We start from the raw sequence: 14,315 nt of genomic DNA, 5'->3' as shown, positions 1-14,315 counted from the left end.
ACGATCTTGATGTCATCTTGGGGCAGCGCGGGCATCCTGCTTGCTTTGTTCAAGGAGTTTCTGGCTGTTGAGACAGTTGCGTTGGTATTTCCTCCCTTTCGTTGGTGGTTAACGAGGTCGGGCTGGCTCAACGCAGTCTTGATTACTGACGGGCGCGGCGCCACGATAGCCCACCATGCGTCTGCGGTAAAGTCTTCCGGGCTCATGTCTTGGCCATTGACTTCGTATGCCATCGCTGTAGGGTCGTTGTTGGGTGGAAGGCTCGTTTGTTGTGATCGCTGAGGGCCACCACAGCCGGGGTGGGCGCGGGGACGTCTGGGGTCGGCGGCGGCTTGGTCGGAGTCGAGACGTGCGTTAATGGCGGCGGCCGTACTCGCCGTTAGGCTTAGAGCCCGAAGCGGCGCGGCGAGAGCTGAAATCACTCGTAAAAAAGTCGAGAGGTCACGCACTTGCCGAAATGTGGTCTTCCTAGGTAGAAGAGAACTTCAAGAATCCGATTCCGAGTAGAAAGGCACAAAACTGGGCAACAGGCACATTGGAATTGGCGAGAAAGCGGGAGCCGGCGCGGACGCGTCCGCAGCAAGCACATGCTTCTTCTTCCTCACCAGGGCAGACATGCGAGTTCAATATACGGGAACTTCAACAACAACAACGTTGCCGTTTCAAGATTCCAACCTGAGATATTCCGGTCACAACGCAAGTTACCACTATACGATCACGGCACACCGAGGGACGCGAGGGTCCAAGTTCCACAGTTTTCTTGCCCAGTGATAGCGGTGGCGCAGAAATGTAGGTTTCGATAAACGTAGCCATTCGAGTTCGATATACGGGAAATTGTACAACAAGGACATTAACACAAAAACAATAACAACAACAGCAACAAAAACAACAACAAAAATATTGCCGTGTCTAAGATTTGTATCTGTCTTTTGCGGCGACAACGCAAGGTACTAACCACTTTAAGATCACAGCGAACCGAGGGACGGGAGGGAATAAATCCCAGAGCTCTGTAGCCCCGTAATAGCGGGGGCGCAGAAGTCTACCTTTCGGTGAGCGCGGACATACGAGTTCGATATACGGGAACTTCAAATACAAAAACGAAAATATATTGCCATGTCCAAGATTCCAATCTGCCCTATTGTGGCCACAACGCATGGTACTTACCACTTTACGATCACGGCGGACCGAGAGAGAGGAGGGAACAAATCATAGAGGTTTGTACCCCGTGATAGCCTCCTGAGACCCCGCTATGGGGATTTGTCCAATATATTGGACATTCAGATATGAGACAGTACTCCTGTGACAAGGCTTTCATCCTCATAAAACCCCACTGTACAGCTCATTGGACACCTGCTTGCGCCATTTATGCAGCATTGATTAAAATACGTCGTTCAATATCCCGCCGAAACAGTTCCACTATGGCGGCATTAGGCGGCGCGGCGTTTTACGGCAGCTGCCGGAGAAGTAAGCACTGTATTCCTACCTGCTTTAAGGGCATATCTTTCATTTTATATTGAAGTTAATACAACAGCGTACGTGCAGAATACAAAATTTTAACTGTTCGCGCACTTACCTTTTTTTTACTCTTCCTTTGATTTTGCGTGTCCATAATGTAGGGCGCTACGACTCAACCCGGTTATTTTGACCGCGCTTTTGCGATGGCCTTGTTATGGACAGCAGGCTAGTACTGTTGGCGTTTAGCAGCTTGTGGACGAAATCGCGTCCCTTTTTTTCCTCGGGGGAGCGGCTTCGCGCGTCTGATGAATTAAGCCAATAAAGTGTCTTTTTTCAATCCATGGCTTGGACCCGCAAGACACCTACTTTCGCAGGTGGTCTCGTAACCTAAAACAATATCAATATCCCTCTACCAGATATTGTTCGTATGTACAACTTCAACATGGGCGGTGTTGACAAGGCAGACCGAATGATTAGTTACTACATGATCAACAAGTGGACATACAGAGCCATCTTTCACCTCTTCGACATTGCCCTCAACAACTCCTGGGTGCAGAACACGCGGGACATACGCTCCCTAAAGAAGCAGCGGAAAGAAATACTCAAATATATGCAGTTCCACCAATCTGTTGCTGAGACTCTCATAGCTCAAGAAAAAAAGCAGGATGAAACGGAGAGTGAGAACGAAGCCGAGTGGCATCCGCCATCAAAGCAGGCTCGGCTGTCTATTCGAGAACTCCAAGAAAAGAGCAATACCCACTACTGAATATTGGCAGACACTACAAAGGCTGCTCCTTGCAGAGTACAGGGCTGCGACATGAAAACAAAGTTATTTTGCACCAAATGTCGGCTCTTCTTCTGCATCACCAAGGACAAACAGGTGTCTTGAAATTGCCCATGGGAAGTGAACACAAGAGCAAAATTCTTTTTAAGCAGAGGAATGCCCTTCTTATGTATTTCATTGACTACTTTGCCTTTTGAATTATTAAAATATTTTTGCACACGAGTTTTGCGTAATATCTGCGGTACGTCATTACGTGCGCACTGGGTGAAGGAAGAACGGGTAGCATCCCAGTGTCCAATATATTGGACATCGCGCTGAGCTGAAACTATCACGGCTATTGAAAAAACATTTAACACTTTTGACCTTCATAACCATACTGATTTATTCTGAAAGTTTGGGAAAAATCTGTGCAGTAAAATGCATCCCGGGTCTCAGGAGGCTAACCTAACCTAACCTAACTTAACCTAACCCAACCTAACCTAACCTATCCCAACCTAACCTAACCCAACTTAACCTAACCTAACCTAACCTAACCCCTACCGAACCTAAGCTAACCTAACCTAACCTAACGCAACCTAACCTAAACTAACCCAACCTAACCTAACCTAACTTAACCCAACCTAACCTAACCTAACCTAACCCAACCTAACCTAACCCAACCTAACCTAACCTAACCCAACCTAACCCAACCTAACCTAACCTAACCTAACCTAACCCAACCTAACCTAGCCCAACCTAACCTAACCTAACCCAACCTAACTTAACCTAAGCGAACCTAACCTAACCTAACCCAACCTAACCGAACCTAACCTAACCCAACCTAACCTAACCTAACCTAACCCAAGCTAACCTAATCTAACCTAACCTCACCCAACCTTACCTAACCTAACCCAGCCAAACCTAACCTAACCTAACCCAACCTAACATAACCTAACCTAACCCAACCTAACCTAACCTAACCTAACCCAACTTAACCTAACCTAACCCAACCTAACCTAACTAAACCTAACATTACCTAACCTAACCTAACCCAACCTAACCTAACCTAACCCAACCTAACCTAACCTAACCTTACCCAACCTAACCTAACCTAATCCAATCTAACCCAACTTAACCTAACCTAACGTAACCTAACCCACCCTAACATAACCTAACCTCACCTAACCCAACCTAACCTAACCTGACCTAACCGAACCTAACCCAACCTAACCTAACCTAACCTAACCCAACCTAACCTTACCTAGCCTAACCCAACCCAACCTAACCTAACCTAACCCAACCTAACCCAACCTAACCTAACCTAATCTAACCCAACCTAACCTAACCCAACCTAACCTAACCTAACCCAACCTAACCTAACCTAACCACATGCGAGTTCTAAACACTGGAACTTCAACAACAACCAAAAGATATTGCCGTGTCGAAGATTCTAACCTGGCCTATTTCGCCGACCGCGCAATGTACTAACCACTATAAGATCACGGCCAATCGAGGCACGGCAGGGAAGAAATCCGAGAGCTTTGTAGCCCCATGATAGAGGTGGTGCTGAAGTCTACATTTCAATGAGTGCAGATATGCGAGTTCGATATACGCGAATTTCTACAAAAAGCAAAACGAATATTGCCCAGTCCAAAATTCTAACCTGACTTATTGCGGCGACAACGCAAGGTACTAACCACTATGCGATCACGGCGAACAAAAGGGCGGGAGGGAACAAATCCCCGAGCATTGTAGCCCCGTGATAGCGGTGGCTCAGAAATCTACGTTTCGATGAGGGCAGACATGCGAGTTCAATATACGCGAACTTCAACAACAACAATGTTGCCGTGTCAAGACTCCAAGCTGAGATATTGCGGTCACAACGCAAGGTACTTACCACTATACGATCACGGCAAACCGACGGACGGGAGGGAATGAATCCCAGAGCTTTGTAGCCCCGTGATAGCGGGGGCACACAAGTCTACCATTCGGTGAGCGCGGACATACGAGTTCGATATACGGGAACTTGTACAGCAAAGACAACAACGAAAAACAATAACAACAAGAGCAGCAACAACCACAACAAAAATATTGCCGTGTCCAAGATTCTTATCTGCCCTTTGCGGCGACAACGTAAGGTACAAAGCACTATACAATCACGGCAAACCGAGGCACGGCAAGGAACAAATCCCAGAGCTTTGTAGCCCCGTGATAGCGAGGGCACTGAAGTGTACCTTTCGATGAGCGCAGAGATGCGAGTTCGATATACGGGAACTTCAACAACAACAAAAACATTGTCGTGTCCAAGATTCGAAGCTGCCCTATTGCGGCGACAACGGAAGGTACTAACCACTTTAGGATCACTTCGAACCGAAGGATGGGAGGGAATGAATCCCAGAGTTTTGTAGCCCCGTGGGCGCAGAAGTCTACCATTCGGTGAGCGCGGACATACGAGTTCGATATACGGGAACTTCAATTACAAAAACAAAAATATTGCCATGTCCAAGATTCCAATCTGCCCTATTGTGGCCACAACGCATGGTACTTACCACTTTACAATCACGGCGGACCGAGAGAGGGGAGGGAACAAATCCCAGAGGTTTTTACCCCGTGATAGCCTCCTGAGACCCCACTATGGGGATTTGTTTAATATATTGGACATTCAGATATGAGACAGTACTCCTGTGACAAGGCTTTCATCCTCATGAAACCCCACTGTAGAGCTTATTGGACACCTGCTTGCGCCATCTATGCAGCATTGATTAAAATACGTCGTTCAAATTCCTGCCGAAACAGTTCCACTATGGCGGCATTAAGCGGTGCGGCGTTTTACTGCTGCTGCCGGAGAAATAAGCACTGTTTCTCGTATTTCTACCTGCTTTTAGGGCATATCTTTCATTTTATAATAAAGTTAATACAACAGCGTACGCGCAGAACACGAAATTTAAACTGTTCGCGTGCTTACCTTTTTTTACTCTTCCTTTTATTTCGCGTGTCCATTACGTTGGACGCTTGGACTCAACCCGGTTATTTTGACCGCGCTTTTGCGATAGCCTTGTTATGGACAGCAGGCTAGTACTGTTGCCGTTTAGCGGCTTGTGGACGAAATCGCGTCTCTTTTTTTCTGCGGGGGACCGGCCTCGCGCGTCTGATGAATTAAGCCAATAAAGTGTCTTTTTTCAATTTATGGCTTGGACCCGCAAGACACCTACTGTCGCAGTGGTCTCGTAAAAGAAAAACATATCAATATCCCTCTACCAGATATTGCTCGCATGTACAACTTCAACATTGGCGCTGTTGACAAAGCAGACCGAATGATAAGTAACTACATGATAAAAGCGGGCGTCAACAAGTGGACAATCAGAGCCATCTTTCACCTCTTCGACATTGCCCTCAGCAACTCCTGGGTGCAGAACACCCGGGACATACCCCCACTAAAGAAGCGGCGGAAAGAAATACTCAAATATATGCAGTTCCACCAATCAGTTGCTGAGGCTCGCATGGCTAAAGGGAAAAAGTAGGATGAAACGGAGAGTGAGAACGAAGCCGAGTGGCATCCACCATCAAAGCTGGCTCGGCTGTCTCCTCGAGAACCCCAAGAAAAGAGCACTACCCACTACTCAATACTGGCAGACACTGCAAACGCTGCTCGTTGCAGACTACAGGGCTGCGACATGAAAACAAAATTATTTTGCACCAAATATCGGCTCTTCTTCTGCATCACCAAGGACAAACAGGTGTTTTGAAATTGCCCACGGAAAGTGAACACAAGAGCAAAAATTTTTTTAAGCAGAGGAATGCTCTTCTTATGTACTTTATTGACTACTTTGCCTTTTGAGTTATTGAAATATTTTTGCACACGAGTTTTGCGTAATATCTGTGGTACGTCATTACGTGCGCGCTGGGTGAAGAAAGACCGGGTAGCATCCCGGTGTCCAGTATATTGGACAACGTGCTGGGCTGAAATTATCACGGCTATTGAAAAACATTTAACACTTTTCACCTTCATAACCAAACTTATTTATTCTGAAAGTTCGTGAAAAATCTGTGCACTCAAATGCATCCCGGGTCTCAGGAGGCTAACCTAACCTAACCTAAACTAACCCAACCTAACCTAACCTAACCTAACCCATCCTATTCTAACCTAACCTGACCTAACCTAACCTATCCTAACCTAACTTAACCTAAACCAACCTAACCTAACATAACCTAACCAAACCTAACCTAACCTAACCCAACCTAACCTAACCCAACCTATTCTAACCTAACCTGACCTAACCTAACCCATCCTAACCTAACCTAACCTAACCCAACCTAACCTAACCTAACCTAACCAAACCTAATCTAACCTAACCCAACCTAACCCAATAAAACCTAACCCAACCTAACCCAACCTAACCTAACCTAACCCAACCTAACCTAACCCAACCTAACCTAACCTAACCTAGCCTAACCCAACCTAACCTAACCGAACCCAACCTAACCAAACCTAACCTAACCCAACCTAACCTAACCTAACCCAACCTAACCCAACCCAACCTAACCTAGCCTAACCTAACCCAACCTAACCTAACCTAACCTAACCGAACCGAACCTAACCTAACCTAACCCAACCTAACCTAACCCAACCTAACCCAAGAGAATTTTTGTTGAAATAAAAAAGAAATGGGCATAGGCAGGGTACGTGGAGGGAAGGTAACCGATTAAGGAAACCTATTATGGGTTTAGGATTTAGGGAAGGCAAGTTTTGAGGTCTGTGTTTGAGAAGCATGAGAGAGGCCTTTGCCCTGCAGTGGGCATTCCAGGCTGATTATGATGATGACGATGATGACGTGGCATTTCCACATGAAAGCGGGTTAGGCCAGACTGAAGCAGTGGCTCTCCACGTCACACTATTCTACGCCCAGCCTGGTGTAAGTAATTTAAATTGTCACGGACATTGCCGACATTGCCTTCAGGTGGCAACAGGCCACCTGAAGATTACGTTTCACCTGTTAAATTCAGTTTTCATGTAAGGAGACGAGAAACATGTGAATAAACTTTGTTCATTGACAAAAGGCACCCTAACCCAACCTAACCTAACCTAACCTGTATATTTCAGGGTGTATTGACACACCCTGCAATATACATTATCCGTGTCCGCGTCAATGCTGTGTTACATGGTGTTACCATGGTTCGCGGGAAGCTCTTCGGATGGTAGCGGACACTCCTGTGCCCGAGGCTTCAGTGACGTCGTTCGTAGCAAAGTACTCCTTTATTTTTATTAGCTAGAGTTTTCGAGGTGTTTTCTTTTGCATGGATTAGGGGCGCAAATTTTGAATTCTTAGCAAGAGTAGTAAACGGCTCTCTAGCAAGAGGCTTTCTAGGTCTGGCGGATCCCCCGTTAGGCCTAGGTGGCAGCCGGGTCATATTTGATAGGCTTAATTATTTGAGCTAGCTCTCTGTAGTGATTGTTACATGGGGTAGGGAGCGTTAATGTTTTATTTTTGTTTGTGTTGGCGGTTCAGCTCGTCTTTGCTCGTGTGATTTGGCGGACTTGCTCGTTGGGCCAAGGGACGTAGGCCTAGCGATGAAACCGAAGAACGGGAAGGCCGCGGGGGACGAGGAGCAAGTGCACTGCGACGAGTTCCTGCGCTGGTGCTTCCTCGACAAGACTAGTTTCCAGAGTTTACCAGACGCGAAGGGGTCACCTTCATGTGCAGGCCGTTCGAAGGTGTCAGGGAAGCAGTCCAAAAAGTGGAAGGGACTTGGGCGGCTAATTTCGAAGAGCTGAAAGCAGACCTGATTCAGGAGCAGGAGAAGCGGGTAGCACTGCAGGCGAAAGTCGATGGTTTGGTGAAGGTGGAGGCGGCCCAGGCCGCGCAAGTACTAAGGACCGCGGCCAAGCTTGGGGAAGAGAGGGAAAAAAGCGCCGAACTAGAAAGGCGGCTCGATGCGCTTGAGACACGTGCAGTGGAGAATGAGTGGGTCAGGACTTCAAGCCAGTGGCAAAGCTGAGAAAGTAGGATAACCCTACAGGCGAAGTGGGAGGCAAGGAGGCAGATCAAGCGGTCGTCGGCTCGCCGCCGGTGAATCGACATAGCTATAGCGAAGCAGCGCAACACGCCCCGAGTGAGGCGACACTGCAGCTTCAGGGGTGCCAGCGGGCGCAGAGAGGGGCAGCGGACACAGGCTGGCGGCGAACGGTTCGCAGGCAGAAGGGTCTGGTGATAGGGGACTCCAATGTTGGGAGGGCTGAAGAAAGTGTGATGGCGAGAATGAAGGCGGGCGGGCGAGTGCAGGTGGAGGCGCAAGCGGGGAAGGGCATGGTGGAAGCGATGACCAAGGCGATGGAAGCTCCGGGATAGTGCTTTGCTGTCCCCTACCAAGGGTACAGCACAGACGGCGATAGCTTGGTCATTATGCATGCAGGGCTCAATGACGTGCGTAAGGGGAGAAGCCAGGACTTTGAGATGCACATTGAGACTGGGCTGCGTAAGCTTAGAGAGGCCTCCGGGAGGGTGTATATCACGATATGCACTATCCCAGAGCTTCAGGGCCAGACTGACCAGATAGAAAGGAGGGTGGTTGAGGCCAATTGGGTCATTAGGAGTATGAGCCGATGACTCGGGTACAGCGTGATGGAGGTCAACAGGGACGTGTACGGAGCCGGCTCCCGGCCTTTTGTACAGGATGACATTCACTACAGTGGTGCCACTGGCAAAAGGATAGGGGTCAGGATGGGTCACCAGGCAACAGATTTTTTATGGGGACCCGGAACCCTGAAGCAACCAGTGTAGGCGTGGACGATTCGAGGCAGGAGCTACAAACAAGCAAGCATCGGTACTGTAGCACAGGCAACAGGAATAAGCACCAGTGCCAAATTAGGTCACACACAAGGTTTATTAATATGCAAGGTGGCAGAAATAGGCTGAAATGGGAGGAAATCGAAGAACAACTAAGGCGGGAGAACCTAATGGTCTGTGGGTTTGTACAGGCGCATCTAAGTGACATGGAACAGCTGCCCTGTAAATTTCATTTTGCATGGAAATACGGCAGCAGAGTGCAGGGTAGCAGAAAGGATGGGGGAATCGGAACACTCATTCATAAAAATACAAATTCGCAAATGTTTAAACTGGAATGCAAGGAGCAACTATGGCTAAAAGGAAAGGTATCGGGGGAGAAAACACTCCTAGGCTTTATATAGCTTTGGACAGGATCAAATGCTAAAGAAGAAAGCAAAAAAATGTTGGACTGTATAGCAGCGTACATCAATGAGCTAGAGAAAGGATGTGAGATAATTGTTTTAGGAGACATGAATGCACATGTTGAAGTTATGGATGGGTACACAGACTTCACGGGTACCATGCTGCTGGATATGCGTGAGAGAAATAACTTAGTTGTCTGTAACTCTACTGCGAAGTGTGATCCATGTCATGATCCCGTGATCATGACATTGAAGTTAGGGTGTCGACACTTGACAATAGAATATGCGTTAATGTGACATATGACATAGGATGTACGATAGATTAGGAGCCATGATTATAGATGAACAGGACTCCAGAAGTATAGGTAGCGACCACAAACGTATCAAATTGAGTTTTATGAGGGAAACTAAAGCACGAACGACGGGTGGGGAACAGCCAGATGTAATTTTTTACTCACAAGAGCGAGTGGAAATAGCGGCAAAACAAATTGAAGAGGAAATATCAGAGGGTACTGAAACTTATTGGACTTACCCAAGGTAATGAGACCATTTGAGCTTGAGCTAGGTAAGGTGCGAGTCCCGAAAACATGGCCAGGGATACGAAAACTCAAGAACTGGTGGGATGAAGAGGTAAAGAAGACCATAAAGAAACGTCAAGAAGCCTCCAGCGAACACAGGTATTCGAAAAGTAAGGGACAAACTGAAGCAGAAGTAGAGAGAAAATGGGAAAACTACATAAAATGCAGAAGGGAAACATCCTATTCGATCAACGAGAAAATCAAGACAAAAGGGTCCCAATGGCTGTCAGAAGTAGGTAATAAAAAGATAAACGGGCACCTAGGAAATTCTGGTGTAGATTTTTCAAAAGCCTTTGATCGCGTGGCTCACTGCCTACTAATTTCTAAACTGTCTTCGTTGTCCTTAGATTCACTAACGCTATCTTGGATTCCGAACTTTCTTGCCAATCGGCGGCAGTTCACCGTGGTTATTAATTTTTCCTCCCCACTCTCTTACGTTTCCTCTGGTGTGCCACAAGGCAGTGTCCTCCGTCCACTACTTTTCCTGATATATATTAACGACTTAACGAATAACATATTTTCTCATGTGCGGAGTTTTCCTGGTTGTATAATTTACCCAGAAATTGCTAGTACTGATGACCACGTAAAAATTCAAAATGATCTTGACCAACAGCCGTTGCTGTAGCGCCTGGCTAATGTCGCTTAATCTAGAAAATGTAAAGTAATATCTTTCACTCGCAAACATTTCCTTTCTCACTTCTCGTACTATATTAATAACATTCCTGTGTCTGTAGTTTTTTTCAAATACCTAGGCGTAATCCTGACATCAAACCTTAGCTGGACTACACATATCAACAACGTCTGTACAAATGCCTCCCGACCCTTGGGATATTTAGGCCAGAACCTCCGTAAGGCGCCGAGAAATGTCCGCAAATTAGCCTAACTTACAGTTGTTCGCCCTCAACTTCAATTTGCTTTTTCAATATCGTCCGCACAATACATTTATTTAACGATTATGCTAGAATGAGTTCAGAATAGAGCCTCTCGATTCATCTCACAAAATTACGGCTGCAACGAAAGTATAATGCAAATTAAAACCAATTTATCAATTCCTTCATTGAACACTCGTTATGATGTAGCACGTTTATCGCTATTTCACAAGTGCGTTAACGGATCAAGGCCATCGCCAATAGCTCTGCAAGTTTCTTCATTCACCTCACGAAGATTGCATAATCATCTTTTTTTCACGCGCATCTACGGTAAAACAGATGCTTTTAACTCATCTGCATTTCCACGTGTCATCCGCATGTGGAACGAGCTTCCCAGTATCCTCATAGCTGAAGCTAACAAAGAAAATATCCGTCATGACACAAACATTCATGTCGTACTTTGAAAAAGAAAAAGAAAAAAAATCTTGTCTGCTTTGTTTCTTGTATGCCTTTCTTTCATTTTTTTCTTTGATCTGGGAATTTTAGAGTTTGTGTAAACTTGTCCCGTTGTTGTATTAATATTAATAAAGTGCTTTATGTTCTCTATAATTGTTTGCCCTTTATATTGTGCAAAATGTTTGAAGCTTCCCTTACCCAATGCCCATTCTTGGGACCTGTTAAGTATTTTGAAGTTATATATATATATATATATATATATATATATATATATATATATATAGTTTTTATTTTTTTCATGGACCGAAAGTCCCCTCTCCCGTTATAGTCGTGTTCGCGTCATTTATGTGCTTACACGGTGTTTAATTGGTTTCTTTGTGACGTGGCGCGAAAAGTCTTCAGCAGTGGTTATGCCAGTAATTGAACTCTGGACTATTTTTTCACTTCGAAATTGAGCCTTTAGGCCACGGTTCACACGCGCCAGTGCGTTCCGACAGGCGGCGCAGCGCTTTGAAGGAGTGAGAGGCAACAAGTTTAGTTGTTTTTGCGTAACAAATGTTGACGATCGAATATATGATGACGGAATTAAGCCAGCTCACAAAAGCGATGAAGGCGGTTCGTCACACAGGCGCAAACAGCAACCATCACATACAGACGCAAGTGACAGTTCATCTGTCAGTTAGATAAACTTCCGGCTAAAGGATGGTTCCGTGTTTTGTTTGGACTCTAATTTTGCTCAAACTCTAGTAATTAGAACGAATTAAGAAATCCGAATCAAATTTATTCTCGCTATATATGCGGATGCGCATGCAACGGCCCTATTATGAGAGCAGGAGTACGCGGAGACCTGTGTGCAAGTCGGAGGAAGAAGACATATCGCAGAAGTATTGCACTTCCTCTACGAAAAATCAGGAGATTTCAATAGTTCGAAAACGAATATGTTTGTAACATTGTTACATGGTTCATTCTTGTTTTCTTTTTTTGTAGGTATACTATCGACAAAATAACTATTTAGTGGGGAACAAAATTATTTCAAGTGCATATTGCGTTAGACAGTTCTCGTAATAGTCATCTGCACAGCGGAAGGAGTCAAGCAAAGTTGTTCGCGAACGACGTGTTAATTTTAAACGGCCCTGCCGCATCCCAGCGAAAATCTTCAGTCGACATGAGTGCGACAGCGATACGGCAGCGACATGCGACATGAATTAGTAGCAATTGCTACAAAAGAAACCCAGACAGGTTCCTCGAAAGAAAAAAGCTCAGAGTTGAAGAAAAATTCGTCCTGGTCCGGGACTCGAACCTGGGAAGTCCACCTTTCCGGGGCCGCCGCTCTACCATCGGACCTAACCAGGCGGCTAGCAGTAGCAGGGCGAAGGCGAATTAAAGCAAATAGAGCGTTGAATATCCTCAAAGTTTTATCTCATAAGCTCTGGGGTTCCGACCAACATGTCTCTTACGTATTTACCGGTCCATTGTGCGTAGCCTTCTAGACTACGGCTGCGTGGCTTATCGCTCACCCCGAAAGTGCTGCATTTGATAACTTGATCCAGTACATAGCCTTGCACTGCGACCCACCTGTCACAACACTTGTCACCCCATGTGCGACATTACCTGTCCCCATTTTATACGTTGAGTGTAATGAACCACCCCCTCCTCCTCCTCCTCCTCATCATCAGCCTGGTTACGCCCACAGCAGAGCAAAGGCCTCCATCATACTTCTCCAACAACCCCGGTTATGTACTAATTGTGGCCATGTCGTCTCTACAAACTTCTTAATCTCATCCGCCCACCTAACTTTCTGCCGCCCCCTGCTACGCTTCCCTTCCTTTGGAATCCAGTCCGTTACCCTTAATGACCATCGGTTATCTTCCCTCCTCATTACATGTCCTGCCCATGCCTCCCCCCCCCCAATTTCTTTCTCTCGATTTCAACTAAGATGTCATTAACTCGCGTTTGTTCCCTCACCCAATCTGCTCTTCTCTTATCCCTGAACGTTACACCCATCATTCTTCTTTCCATAGCTCGTAGCGTCGTCCTCAATTTAAGTAGAACCCTTTTCGTAAGCCTCCAGGTTTCTGCCCCGTAGGTGAGTATTGGTAAGACACAGCTATCATACACTTTTCTCTTGAGGGATAATGACAACCTGCTGTTCATGATCTGAGAATGGCTGCCAAACGCACCCAGCCCATTCTTATTCTTCTGATTATTTCCGTCTCATGATCCGCATCCGCCGTCACTACTTGCCCTAAACAAATGTATTCCCTTACCACTCCCAGTTCCTCGCTACCTATTGTAATTTGCTGTTCTCTTCTGAGACTGTTAAACATTACTTTAGTTTCCTGCAGATTAATTTCTAGAACCACTCTTCTGCTTTGCCTCTCCAGGTCAGTGAGCATGCATTGCAATTGGTCCTCTGAGTTACTAAGCAAGGCAATATCATCAGCGAATCGCACGTTACTAAGGTACTCTCCATTAACTTTTATCCCCAATTCTTCCCAATCCAGGTCTCTGAGTACCTCCTATAAACACGCTGTCAATAGCATTGGAGAGATCGTATCTCCCTGCCTGACGCCTTTCTTTATTGGGATTTTGTTGCTTTCTTTATGGAGGACTACGGTGGCTGTGGAGCCGCTATAGATATCTTTCAGTATTTTTACATACGGCTCGTCTACACCCTGATTCCGTTTTGTCTCCATGACTGCTAAGGTTTTGACAGAATCAAACGCTTTCTCGTAATCAATGAAAACTATATATAAGGGTTTGTTATATTCGGCACATTTCTCTATCACCTGATTGATAGCGTGAATATAGTCTATTGTTGAGTAGTCTTTACGGAATCCTGCCTGGTCCTTTGGTTCTGCTAAGGTGTTCCTGATTCTATTGGCGATTACCTTAGTAAATAGTTTGTAGGCGACTGACAGTAAGCTGATCGGTCTATAATTTTTCAAGTCTTTGGCGTCCCCTTTCTTATGGATTAGGATTATGTTAGCGTTTTTCCAAGATTTCGG

At 45.9% G+C, this 14,315-nt stretch overlaps 1 pseudogene; it reads left to right on the top strand.

Moving 5' to 3' along the window:
- The first annotated feature begins 7,411 nt into the window (after nt 1–7,411).
- Nucleotides 7,412–8,997, top strand: LOC142570785 (uncharacterized; annotated as a pseudogene).
- Nucleotides 8,998–14,315: the final 5,318 nt, after the last annotated feature.

The sequence above is a fragment of the Dermacentor variabilis genome, chromosome 2 (genome assembly GCF_050947875.1).
Source record: "Dermacentor variabilis isolate Ectoservices chromosome 2, ASM5094787v1, whole genome shotgun sequence".
NCBI classification, from domain to species: Eukaryota; Metazoa; Arthropoda; class Arachnida; order Ixodida; family Ixodidae; genus Dermacentor; species Dermacentor variabilis.
The sequence above is the reverse complement of the archived record's forward strand: the minus strand, read 5'-3'. Positions and strand labels throughout refer to the sequence as shown.